The 13,864-nt window shown below is 42.3% G+C and overlaps 1 protein-coding gene across 1 annotated transcript in view; it reads right to left on the bottom strand.

Annotated features, from left to right (window-relative positions):
* SV2C (synaptic vesicle glycoprotein 2C) overlaps window positions 1-9,862 on the bottom strand; it is an 86,590-nt gene extending 76,728 nt beyond the window's left edge. Inside the window, exon 1 of the mRNA XM_081929380.1 lies at window positions 9,305-9,862. The gene's annotated coding sequence lies outside the window, so the exon portion shown is untranslated. The remainder of the gene's footprint in view (window positions 1-9,304) is intronic.
* Between the last annotated feature and the right edge of the window lie 4,002 nt (window positions 9,863-13,864).

Below are 13,864 nucleotides of genomic sequence, written 5' to 3'. Positions count from 1 at the left end.
CAATTTATCATTTGTTGTCATTGCTGTCATATTACTTTGCCTATTAACTATCCCACACATGAAATTTTTGTTTATAGGAACAAACTTATTTGTGCATCCTTATAGCAGACAAACTTCAGTACTAACTGCACTAGGGGATGAGTCAGAAGGAAGATACACAGTACTTCAATCTCAAGGCAACAGTGAAAATAAGCTATCTTTTACAGACCCTTTACTGCTGACAAATGGAAGGAGAAGCTTGAAAGAAGGCTTTTTGTCTGTCACCTTACATTTCTTGAAAGCCTGGCAAATACCTTTGACAAACCGGAGCATTAAACTGACTATACTGATCTCCCCTTTTGGGAGATTCAGTTTTTAACACTTCCCATTTGGAATCACAAGTGCTCCTCTGAAATAAAAAGAACTCCTCAAACATCAAAGGAGTAATTGTATTAGTTGATGGTGTCCCAATACATGACACATGAATGGAAGCCCATGACAAAACACTGGTCATTGCCTTGAATTTGATCTTTTAATCCGGACTCAAACTAAACAAAGTGTATGTTATCAAAGTGAAATGGAATTCATGGGGCAAAGCCATGCTTTGTAAAGGTAACTGCCATTAGAGAGAATCCCAGTAACACTATATAGCTAAGATGCTCTTGGAGAATACTGAACTATTTATGTAAGTATTCGCAAGACATCTCATAACCACTAAACCTTTTACTAAGGTCCAGGGAGGAATCAGGAAGCTTCCTTTACAAAGATAAAGAACATGATCTCCAATGTCCCGATTTTGCATATTTGTGATGTCAACAAACCTACAATGGTTCATGAAGATGCAAGCAACTAGTTGCACTAGTTGAAGTGCTACTACAGCTACTGCAAATGCTCCCACAACATGTTTCAGAATGGATGCCAGCCACATTCTGTCCAATGACTCTTAATGAAGTAATGAAACAAAAGCACAGTGGTTTTTTTTAAAAGATATTTTCCAAACCTTTCCAAACCTTTTACAGATAGCTGTGTGGTCAGCCTTTTTTAAGACTCCTCATAAAACCATAAATGCTTGGTAAAAGGGGGGAAATGAATCAAGTACATTACTATGCCAATGTCTTCTAATAAGACTGAGGAGATTCAACAGGATAGGAAATTTTGTTTCATGGGACAGAAACTGTTAATAGCAGACACCTTGTCAAGAAACTGCACAAATGCATACTAGTTAGAGGAGTTCCAAAATTATGTTATCAGATGCAGAATTTAAGAAGTAATTAGAAATACGCATTGAATGTAGCCCTGCAGATTTGCTGATGGGAAATCAGAACACTCATTCCAACTACAGAGAAGAATCTCATTCCAAAGTAGCCTGATCTAGAAAAAGTTCAGAATATAAAGCTAAGTGAAGCTATTAACATATCTATAACTGGCACAATTCAGTGTGGGAGCTACTACTTTTAGAGCCAGGAGATAGCTTATAGTCAATAACGGAGAAAAGACATGTCACATTCCAACATCATTTTCATATTCTGCTGACTACTTAACAGAAACAGATTTTTTTTCCTATTCCTAAGAATGAACAAATGCACAAGTTCTTCTGGAACCTGAATCTACTAAGACTCTGCCTGTGCCATCTTCTGATAGTATTACCTAATCTTGTTGAGTTGTTTTGACTAGGACCAGCAAAGCTAAAATCTGAAAATATTACACAGTTCACTTAGTTATTAAATCTAGTTTGTGCTTTTGTCTCATGTTCTGCAATTACACAGGAAAATATTGTTTCAATAACCATGCTTTTAAGAAATATTACCTCTATTAAAAGAAGCCTGCACTTACCAACATGCCCACTGCAAAGTAATATTTGCATTTGATTTGCATCTTTGTTATTCCTTAAATCCCATTAGATTTCTTTTAGAGTAGGCACTTACATAAAAGTAAATGTAGAGATGAAAGGCATCTATCTTTTTGAAATTTTAACTATTTAGAATAGGGGTCCAAGAAATAAAATAATTGCAGAATGAGTTAGAAATTGAGGTTTCTCATATTTATACTTAAAACAAATGCAGGGACTATGAAGCAAAATAATATGTCACAGGTTATTTTAATAAAATAGGATATGGCTTTCAAATTACTGGAAAATGTATTATGGTAAAGCTACAACACCGTAATACTCAATAATGTATCTAAACTATGAGCATGAAGACATTTCTTCAGGCTCTTCAAAGTATTATAATTCTGGTCATATTTATATTATGGGCACAGCTGTGAGCTGATGCCTGTGGCACTAGTGACTTCAAGGGAATGCTGTGATAACCATCCTTTCCACTATGTAACAATGCATTGTATATGAATATATACTTCATTTTATTAGCTAGTGAATGAGCCAGAGTGGACAAACTGAATTTACTGCAGAAAGAGAAAATAAGTAACATTAATCATTTTAGACAAAACTCTAATTCTGAACTATCTTCTTTGGAAATCCTATCCATTAATACCAATGAGTTCAAGGAGACTTACTCTTGTGTAAACATGGTAAGATTGCAGCCTGAGGCACAACTAATATTCTCTAGGTAGGGCTAATGTAATAAAATTGGGTTAAAAACATAGGCCTGATCCCTTGATGTTCCCAGAAACCTAATGATGTATGAATATATTTTTATAAAGGTAAAGGACCCCTGACAGATAAGTCCAGTCGCAGACGACTCTGGGGTTGCAGCACTCATCTCGCTTTACTGGCCGAGGGAGCCGGCATTTGTCTGCAGACAGTTTTTCTGGGTCATGTGGCCAGCATGACTAAGCCGCTTCTAGCGAAACCAGAGCAGCACACGGAAACGCCATTTACCTTCCCGCTGGAGCCGTACTTATTGATCAACTTGCACTTTGACGTGCTTTTGAACTGCTAGGTTGGCAGGAGCTGGGACCAAGCAATGGGGAGCTCACCCCGTCACGGGGATTCGAACCGCCGACCTTCCGATTGGCAAGCCCTAGGCTCAGTGGTTTAGACCACAGTGCCACCCGCGTCCCTTATGAATATATTAATCATATATTATTACAGGCTGGATCTAGACACATCAAAGAAGTGTTTCTGTTTAAAGTGTTGTAAATTTAAACGGAAAACAGGTAGAGAAAAATGGGACTCCACGTCACCATCTGGTGGCACAATGTTATATCGCATATACAACACATATGAATCACTTCTCTCTTTTTACCAATTTAGCTGAGTCCACACTTTGATCTTACTGACTTGGAAATAAATCCCATTGATTTTTCTGTAGAGTTTGCTTTTGCAATATATGTTTATGGTTGCAGCTTTAAACTACTCATCAGCAAAGCTGATTGCTTGGGCTTGAAAAACATTTTGAAACTGTCTATGGCAGCAGGCTCAAAGTTCCAACGAAAAAGGAAGCAACATGTAAAAATCAGCTAACTAGAAAAGAAGCAGATGGTGTTTTTAACAACAAAAACAAAACACAAACCTGAAACGAATGTTGGTCAGGTTCACACTTCATATTAAACCATAGTTAATGTTCAACTATGGTTTCACGAGAAAGTCCCCAATTCACTCCTTTCCGGCCTCACTATACTGGAAGCAACAAACTACAAGTCTTGGCTTGTCATGTCATCTGAACTCAGGGTTGTGGTCTCTTTCTCTCTGGTTGTAGCCTTTCAGGACAATGAGACCATGAGCCAGGGAGCAGTGAAGCAGAGCCGCAGAGCATGGATTTTAATGGTATTAAACAATTAACATGATTTAATGCTAACACAGCGAATTGTTATTTAGGAGCACTTTCCAGAGGGGTAGCCATGTTAATCTGTTGCAGCAAAAACAACAAGAGAGTCCTGTGTCACTTTTTAATACAATTAGACCAATGTATTTATTAAGCCATAATATTTATTATTAAGCCATAGAGGAAAGAATACTATTTTGGTTGTGAACACACAATACACTTTCCAAAATGGGAAGACCTAGTAGCTTCCAGCTGCACAGCTGCCCTCCTGACACTGGGGTCACTGCAGCTTATCTGGACAGCGTGGGGGGAGTCAGGGAGGAGAGAAGTTGAGACTGCATTGAATTACTGGCAGAGCCACTTGGGTACTTGCATACAGACCTCAATCTCACTGTTGGCCCCCTGCCTCACCCCTCATCCATCCAGTAAAAGTGGCAGCAACACCAGTGTCGGAGCGCAAATTCCGCAGCATTGCTGCTAACCTATATTAGTAATTTATAGTGTAAGTTCAAACAAGTGAGATGATAAGTTCTTCAAGGAAGTAACTTTCATGGACCTATTTGCAAGGTTTCCATGAACCATAACAAAGTGGCGTTTACAGCCACCAGGTCAATCATATTTCTCGAATCATAGCTGATTTCCTGACCTTACTTTGTAAGCAGTTTGAGTATCTAGATTAATCTATAGTTATTATTCTTTCTACTGAATAAATTAAAGCGTTTCTTTTTCTTCCTGAAATAATTTCCTACACCAGTACATTGAATTATGAGCACAGGACCACCACAGCTTTTTCATATGGTTTGCAGGAAATGTTGCCAAACCAATTGCAAGCTTTTTTTTTTAATGTTAAGATCAAAATATTTTATTGGTTTTCTTTTGTTGTACCTATTACATAAATGAACAGTATCTCAGTAAAAAGATGATGAAAGGGGGAGTTTTGTTGATAGAATAGACTCCTCCCTGCAAAAAAAAAAAAAACCCTCAGTTTCAAGATTAGCAGTTATCAAGTCCTTTAATTAACTGTTTTCCTATATTACAATAGGCCTTAAAAAGCAACACAATAGATTCAAGAAGTTCTTACACTTCATCTGTTATTTTTGTTGTCATTGTTGTTGTTGTTGTTTTCCACTAGCAAGAAATAATGCAATAATCTTATGGCTGCTTTCTCACATCTACCCACTTGCTGCAGGTTCCCTACCTTCCCAGGTTAGGTGAATGGCAACTGATGATCAGTGACATGACTTTGTCAGTGGTGGCACCCAGGCTTTGAAACTGCTTTCCCAGAGCAAAGTATTGACTTTACTGCCAATGCAACATTAAATCAATGTGTCTGTCACCTTTGGGGATGGAAAATCAAAATGCCCTTTGATTACCATTTCCTTGCTGCTACTTAATTTTATTTGATATTTTAGTCTGGTTTATTGCATTTTATACTTTCGCCCGGCCATCTTGGATACCCAATGTAAAATGGTAGGAAAGAAAAAAATCAAACAAAATTTTTAAAATTGTATCAGAGTAAAACAGTTTTAATACCATTTTTTAAAAATTTCTATGGTCTCCACTTCAGAAATCAGAAAGGACCTTGCAAATCCATATGGCATTGCTTTTCGATAATTTCATTCCCCCTTCCCAAAAAGCCATTTATAAGTCATAAAAATCCAATATCCTATCGCTTTCTGTTTCTAAAGAATGTGTTTCTAGGCCCTATGAATGCAAACCTAAGGCTGGAATTGTATGATCACAATCTTAGACCTGCTGGAGATGCTTATTAGGATCTCAAGATGATGACGTTTTATCACAGAGTGCACAATATACCTCCTTAATATTGAGTGTTCTAGCTTATGCTGCGTATGAAATCATAGACTGACAAAAAAAATACTTTAAAACCTCTGATGACCCCCCACCTTTTCATATAATGTTGTTCTCTTACATATAGCATCACCTATACATATGCAGCTATTCTTTGGTGAAGAACAAACAGAACGTTTTCTTTAAGAGTTTACACTAATTTCAAATAGGCTGTCAAAACATTAGCTACCACAAGATTCTATGCATTTGATAGTTTCACATTTGAAAAAACTAGATTGTACATAAAATTTAAAGTTATATGCAGAAATGGGCAAAACTTCATTTTAATGAATTATTTGTCATGCAGTTTTTATGAAATACCATTTGAAATCCTGTCTCCATATTTCAACTTTAGTCCTGAAGTAGGATTTTGTTTTCAGAAAAATGCATCTTTCAATCTTAAAAGGAAAGCCTAGCACACAATTTTCCATTGTTCTTGGTGCCTTCCAGCACATAAGCTCAAAATATCCAATGCACTTTGACAATAAAAATGTATTTTGACCTAGCACGTTACAGATAAACACTCAATAAAATTAAAATACAAACACAACTGCTGTGACATTTTAAACTTATTCTTGATCTGTTCTAGTACATTAAACACTTTGTGCTACATAACACCAAGAGAGCAGCTGGTACGAGCTCCCTTTCATGTTTGCAAATTAATTTAACCTAATGGATGTGTTTTCGATTAAGCATGCATTGATATTCAGTTTTTTATAGGCATGATCGTGGAGTTCTCCTGCAAGATTTCGTCAGTGTAAGCGGCTTGCTGGGCGGGAAAGGGGCAATCCTAAGCGTATTCAGTGAGGTTCTCCGTTAAAGTAAACAATGGTTAGGATCAGGCTGTTTTGCAAGGTTCTCACACTTCCTTGGAACTAAATTCTATTGAATCAGTCAGGCTTTCTTCCAGTTAAGATGTGATAATAAGTTCAATAAAAAAAATTAACGCATCTTTTTATTTCGTTTTAAAGTGGTACAATTCTACTGATATTTATATTGGTCAGAAGCTCCACCCTGCTTCTAGTAAGGTCAATTTTTCATGACTAGTAGGCATTTCATGAACAGGTCCCCTTATTATATTTTGAACGATAAGCTGATTTTCAGCTCATATTTTTTTAAAAAACATTTTAATATATCCTACATGCCTACGTTTTAAATATGACGCATTTATCAACCTTCCGATCGCTCTTATCACATGCCATTTATTACATCTGCAATCAATGTCCGGTCCATAATGCAGCCAAAGGCTGCCCAAGATGCTTTTGTCCTTTCTTTCTCTTTCCTAATCTATTTGTTCAAAATCAAGGGGAATGCATCACATGTCCATTCTAGAATGCTGTCTTTTAAAATGGGTTTTGAAATATATAAAAAGAAAGCACTTGGTGTAAACCTAATTTAGAGCTACTCATCATGCTAGAGAGAATAGAATTGCTTTGTACGTGCTTACTGATGCTATAGATTAGCTTTATTAAATTAATATACATGAAAAGTAACTGTAGGAGCGTCCAACCTTATGCTTCTTTTCCCACAAAATGTCCTTTCAGACACACCAGTACTCATGAGAACTACTTGCAAAGTTATTTGACAAAATGTAACTTTATTATATTATCATACATAATAAAAATCACTTTAAATATTTGGAAAGGCTTCAGAATTTCGTGGGCCAAAATTTTGAGATAAGCAAGATTTTATGACATATTTAAATAAGAATGAAAGCTTTTTTAAAAAAAATGTCATAAATCTTATTTTCCAAGTTTACTTCCAAAGGTGGGGAATTCTTATTCTCGGCGTTGCGTTTGCTATAGTAGAATCTGAGTGGTTCTTTTATGGAAGCAGTCATTCATATCACCCAACACAAAATCAATTAAAATCAAAACACACAAATAGTGGACCTGTTATATGTATTATCTTTTTCTGGTGGATAGGGCTTCCCAACAAATACTCAAATAATTTTAAATAATTCTTGGAGGGTGGAAAAATACAGGCTTTCTTCAGCAGCTTCTTAGAAAAAATAATAATGAAGCATGTTGATTCTTTTCTAAATTCCATTTACAGCCTATCACATCTGGGTACCATCTCTCTCTCTTTCTCAAAACACACACACAGACAGAGAGGATCATATGCACACATCTAGTTGTTGTCAGCTCCCTGCACTGCAGTACAATGCAGCCCAATACAGGTAGGGCACTAGGAGCTAGATGGAGACTTCCCTCCGCATTCTGCCCCTTCTAGGACCATCACTCATAGCTTATCTGGAGGGGGGGGAGCGAGGGCTTGCAGGCTGAGAAGGGGAACGCACCCCACAGCTCCATACAACTCTATAGAACATTGGATTCCACAGGAATATGAAGCCACAGGAAGCCATCACTATCAGCTTATGCGGGAAAGAGTCCTGGGTGCTATTGCTCACCAAAGGCCAAAGTATCTCAACGTGGCTTGGTAGAAACAAGGCGGCGAGCTCTTTATTCTGCATGCCTTCTCCCCCCCCCCCAGTCCACCCCACACACCCCGTTTTCTGCTTACATGTCCAAGAGGCAACCCCCAGTAAGCCCACCCACCCCGACCACCGTCAGCATCCAGCCATTCGTTTGGCGCTCCCCAGGCGCGCGCGAGGGGGGGATTCCCAGCAGTGACTCCGGGGAGACGCACGCGCCGAGCTGGAGCACACACGCGCCTCCAGCCCCCTCGAAGTCCCCGGGTATGCTGAGTCAGCTTCGCCGGCCCCCACCTGACGACGGTCCCTCTTTGCCCCGGGGGCTGCAGACCCGCAGCGGAGAGGAAAGGGAGGGTGGATGGGGGGGGCGGGTAAGCAAAGAGATGGGCAAGAGAGAGCAAGGCTCCGGGACGGGATTCCCTCAACGGCCAGCTGCTCGTTCCATTTCGCCCAAGTATGCGGCGATTTAAGCAACAACAATGCCCTTTTCCTTAAAGTCTTTTCGGATCCTGGCGCCTAAGCAACCCCCCAAGAACTTTGCAAGCTTCGGCAGGAGGGGGAAAGAATCTTGCAGATTCATCCTACGGGAAGCAAGTGCCCAGGTTGTTATTTCCCCCTAATGCACTTTGCAACGCCTCGTGGCTTTTCCCGACGCATCGCACTGCAAGAAGTCTTTTTTGCAGCCGGCATGCATGCACGCTGCACCTTGTGCATTTCCCCGCGTTCGAGGCTTCCCCGCCACTATCTCCCGCATCTGCCTTCTGCAAACACTTTCTCCCACCTCGGAGCAGCCTTTGCGCGCCTCCCTTCCCCTCCCCGCGAAGTTTTCGTGGGGTTTTTCTTTGAGGGCAGAAGACGTCAGAAAAGAAGGGGAAAGGGAGCCTGACTAGGGAGACTGGAGAGACAACGACTGCAGGGTGGCAGGGAGGGTCCTGCACGGCGATCACGGCAGGGTCGCGCGCCAAGCTGGGGGAGGGGCTTTCCCCCTCGGGCCCCCGTGACGTGGTCCCCCAAAGGGCTGCGACCCTATTGCGCCCGCTTCCTTCCGAGTAAGCGCGCCTAAGCTGAGGCTGCGAAGCCGCCGCCCGCTCCTCCGAGGCAAAAAGGTCCCGCGGAACTCGGCAGAACTTCTGCTTCCCGGAGGGGTCGCCGCTTCCCGCCATCTTGTCCCGCCGCCGAAGCGGCCCCATTCCCGCCACAAGCGGAAAGTTCGACGCCTCAGAGGCGGCTCCAGCCTCAAAGCGACCTAACCGTGAGGTGGGAAAAGTTCCTCGGGACTGCGAGCAGTTCCCGAAGAAGGGAAGCCTCGCTCACTTACCGGCTGGAACTGCAGCCCGCAGCCGCCTCCCTCGCCTCACGCTGCCCGCTCCGAGCGCGGCGTGGTAAGCGCTGCTGCGGCTCCGCGGAGGTGGCGGCGGCGTATGGTGGTGTTTCCCCCCACTCAGTCCCGACGCACCGCGCCCGCCCTCTGCTCCTCTCTCCTGAGGCAGGAGCGCGAGGCGTGACAAGAGCCCGAGGAGGAGGAGGAGGAGGAGGGAGGAGGCGGGAAAGTGGCTGTGCGCGCGGCTCCCCGGCGCAGCGCGCGCTGCTGCCTCTTGCTGCAGTGCCGAAGAGCGCCTGGCGAGAGGGGAGAGTCACGGCGAGGGCGGGAGGCAGGCAGGCGACGCACCGTCAAGAATCGGAGGCGTGGGCGGGGTGCGGCGGCTGGGCAAGCCCATTCTCCCTCGCCTGGAGAAAGCAGCGGGGAAGGAGGGGAGGGAGGGAGCCGGCGGAGAAGCCGTGCGAAACCAGCCTAGCGCGCGGCGGGCAAGAAGACCATTTCCCCAGAAAGGCGAGGGAATGCAGCCAGGCAAATGCAGTGTCCATTCTTGCCGCGCGCAAGCCGCGAAATAACTCGGACTGGCATAGTCCAAAGCTTTCGAATGGGGTTCTCTTGACAGATTTGAGTGTCGAGCCAAGCGTTATACTATGTCTGGCACCCACAGGGTGTGACTGTGACTTCTTTAATGGCAACACACGTGCTGCTTTGATGGTCAAGGCATGGAGTTGGGGAGCGAGCTGCCGAGGAAGGGCGCTAAACGGGGCTCTGCCCCCTCTCCGCCCTGTATTTCTTCCGAGCCTCCATCTGAAGCGCCGTGACACAGTTAAGGGTGCAACAGGTGAAGCTTGACGTATGCTTTTCAGACGGAATAGCTGTCCTAGTCTGCTGCAGATAGAGCAGCAGAGTCTTGTGGCACCTTGAAGACGAAATCTTATGCCACCGTACATTTTAGAGGGTGATCAGGTGTTTATGCAAAAAAAAAAAAACTAGACTTGCAACTGATTTTAAAGGTGTTACAAGACACTTTTAATTCGCTTGTTGAAATTCATACAGTTTCTAAAGACACATAATAACTCAGAGAGCAGGAATACTGTGTACAAACTTGTCACAACCTTGTATCTTAAATGGGATATGTTTGGTGGAAACATGTAGCAGGAGCGCAAACTGGCTCAAGCCAGCTACAAAGTTAGCCAAATGTTACATCTCACACCAAGAATTGTAAATCTAATAAGATGCAAGATGCTCTTAAAGCAGATCAGAGAATACATCTGAACAGTCTTTTCTTTCTTTTTCACAGGAAAAGACAGGTGACCAGGGGTCATAGGAAGTTGCCCTCTACTGAGTCAGACCAATGGTCTGTCTACACTCACTTGTGGAGGATCTCCACGGAGTCTTTCCAAGCCCTACTTGGGAATGCCCAGGAATTGAACCTGGAGCTTTCTGCATGCAAAGCAAGTGCTCTGTCATGGAGCTGTGGAGCATGCTAGTGCCAATAGACATCTCCACCAAGCACATGACAGAACCTAGAGCAAAGAAGGGGCCCAACCAGCTCCAGCACATAGCCATGTTTATGCCAGGCCAGCTAGGCAGTCCAAGCCTCTGATGGCTCTCTGGCTATGCATGCAGATGTCAAAAGCAGTGCTGGAGCCTATTATGTTTTAGTTGAATCATACAGGCACAGCAGATTCTGACTACATTGCCATTTTATTTAATTTACGGTACTTTCCCTAGTGAAGAAACTGTCACGGCACTATTTACACCAAGGGTCAAACTAGAATTGACATCAGAAACATGATCAGCCCTTCCTTATTTCTTCTTCTTCACTAAATAGCAGATGTGGGCGTTGGAGGAGGGCTTTAATTGTTTGCCCCCACTGTGTCTATCTCCTGCAATTCCTACTTGTCCAAATGGGTGAATCCATCGATTTCAGGTTCTTTCCATTTCTCATTTTTCCAGTTTTCAGTTCTCCATATTTCCACATCAGTTTGCAATTTTAAAAAAGAACATCTCATGAAAATCCATCACCATTTTAGTGTGAATCTTGCCTAAAGTACTCATTTTTATGCACAATTTTGCCCAATATACACATTTTCGCAATGCAATTTTACCTAATATAATGCATTTTTGTATGTTAGTTTCAGTAATACATGCATTTTATGGATACATTAGCTTAGCTTAGCATGTGCCCTTTTTGTACACATTACTAGGCTGGAGAACTGCATTGCAAAACTTGGAGAAGTATGAATTTTGGAAGATGGTTGTCTGAACACATACTGTTCAGAAAGTGCCAGTTAGGTAGGTTCATCCTTAAATGCAAATGAATCAAATTTCTTCCCCATCCCTATAATGCAATCTCAGTCCAGACCCCCTGCCTCCAACACACAAACACACGGCTGCTATTTAGTAAATTAAAATAAAGCAAACGGCAATCATGTTATTAATGTCACATCTGGTCCAGCCCTTGGAAGGCAATAAGAAAGATAGTGCAAACAGGATACAGTGGTACCTCGGCTTACATACGCTTCAGGTTACATATGCTTCAGGTTACAGACTCCACTAACCCAGAAATATTACTTCGAGTTAAGAACTTTGCTTCAGGATAAGAACAGAAATTGTGCTCCGGCAGCACGGCAGCAGCAGGAGGCCCCATTAGCTAAAGTGGTGCTTCAGGTTAAGAACAGTTTCAGGTTAAGTACAGACCTCCGAAACAAATTAAGTACTTAACCCGAGGTACCACTGTATTTGAATTTGAAATAGGTTCTCCCTTCCCCTTCTGCCAAATGAAATACAACAACAATTTGTACCTTTAGGAACAGTCAGTGTAGCCCTTCTCAGAACCGTTTGTTTCTTCAGCTGTGACATGCTAGCTGGACTATGACATGTTGCAGTCCAAATAAAAATTGTGACAAGATAGGCCTGTCACTTTCCTGACAGCCAGGCCAAAGAGTCACACTGAGCACAAACTTGCCTCACATCTTTAAAAGGTTTCCACATGCCATTGGCATTCTCTCACATATGTGGAGTAACTTGGTGGTGAAAGGCTAAATTAAATGGGAATATTTATCAATCTAAGATTAATACAAATCAATTAACTTTTGTGGGAATGTTAAGGAAGGTAGGAGAGAGTGTATTGTTTTGATATTATCCCTCCTCACTCACACTAGTGAGTAAACAGGAGAGCATATTCCCATTGCAACTTATTGGAAGCAAGTTGATGATTTGTTAGGATCCTTTAATTAAGCAATCCAGTCCATTCTTTAGCATCCATCAGAGTTGCAAAAGTATCAATTTGGGGTCCTAGTGACCCTAGGAAATAGCAAATTATCTGCTCTTCAACCAAAAGATACTGTGTCAATTCAAGTTTCTGAATGATTGCTGTAAGCCCATAGATTAATCGCTGCAATGGAATCTTCCTCCTCACCAGTAGGCTTTTGATTAGTACCGGTAATTGCACTTAAAACTTTTTTTTGCCTAAAGAATTGCTATAAAACACTTTTTCCACGAAATAAAATTTTCCTTCTAATTTGGGCATTCCAAAGAAGATTCCACTAGCTATCTCAAAAGTTTGAAAAATATTCCAAAAATTTAAAATTTGAAAAAATAGTCAAAATTCATAATCAAAATCTCAAAAATCAAAATAACTCTTCACTGCCTCAGCTGCTGTGAACTCTAAGGGAAGAGGAATGAAGCTCAATCCCCTCACACAATAGAACAATACACCCCACAACTTTCCATTCAGTTTGATCTGTACTCTTCTGAAAAAGGCTAAAAACTAATGTGGAAACACTAAAGAGTGGGGGGGGGGGACCTCATCTCTCTCCTTCAGCCAAGCCAGCTACAGATGTCAAGCCTGGGTCTCTCCCCGCCCCCTTTTGAAGATGGGGACAATATTTTCCTGCCTCCATTCTGCTGGGTCCTCCAATAATTCTCAAAGATTCTAGACAGAGGCTCTGTGATTGCACCAGCAAGCTTCTTTAGTACCCTTGGGTGTAGCTCATCAGGCCCTGGAGATTTGAATTCATTTAAAGTGGCTAGGTGTTCCCTTTCCACCTCTTTTCCTATCTTGGGCTACAGCTCCCTCCTTGCATTGTTTATTCTGTCAACACCAGGTTGGTCACTGCTTTACGCCTTCTCTTTGGCTCCAAATAGCATTTTTCAATCTTCTCCACACAGGCGATCTATTAGTTGTGGTCCGGAGGTAGAGGATACTGTGGAGCAGCCCCTAGTGGCGGAAATGCAGCCCCGCCCCCCTAATCTGGCTGCTGCAACCTATGAATAAACAAGAGACAAGAGTTTACCATTGCAAGTGCTTTATTGAGCCCACTTTGGAATGTGGTGAATCTCTTAGTAATTTGCAGAATATATTATCCATCTTCCTTTTGAATGCTTGTTTCTGATTGGCTGATACATGCTTTGACCCTACTACCTCTGGCTGTCAAGAGCTGGCTCACATCAAAAGTGTGTTGGCCACTTCCTCTCCAGGCAAGCCTGTTTCTGTGCAGTAAAAAGGTGGAGCCAGGAGATTAACCAAAGTTTTTACAAAACCCAAATAGCTGC

The sequence above is a fragment of the Podarcis melisellensis genome (assembly GCF_964234715.1).
Source record: "Podarcis melisellensis genome assembly, chromosome: 11".
NCBI lineage: Eukaryota > Metazoa > Chordata > Lepidosauria > Squamata > Lacertidae > Podarcis > Podarcis melisellensis.
This window is presented reverse-complemented; position numbering and strand designations above follow the sequence as displayed.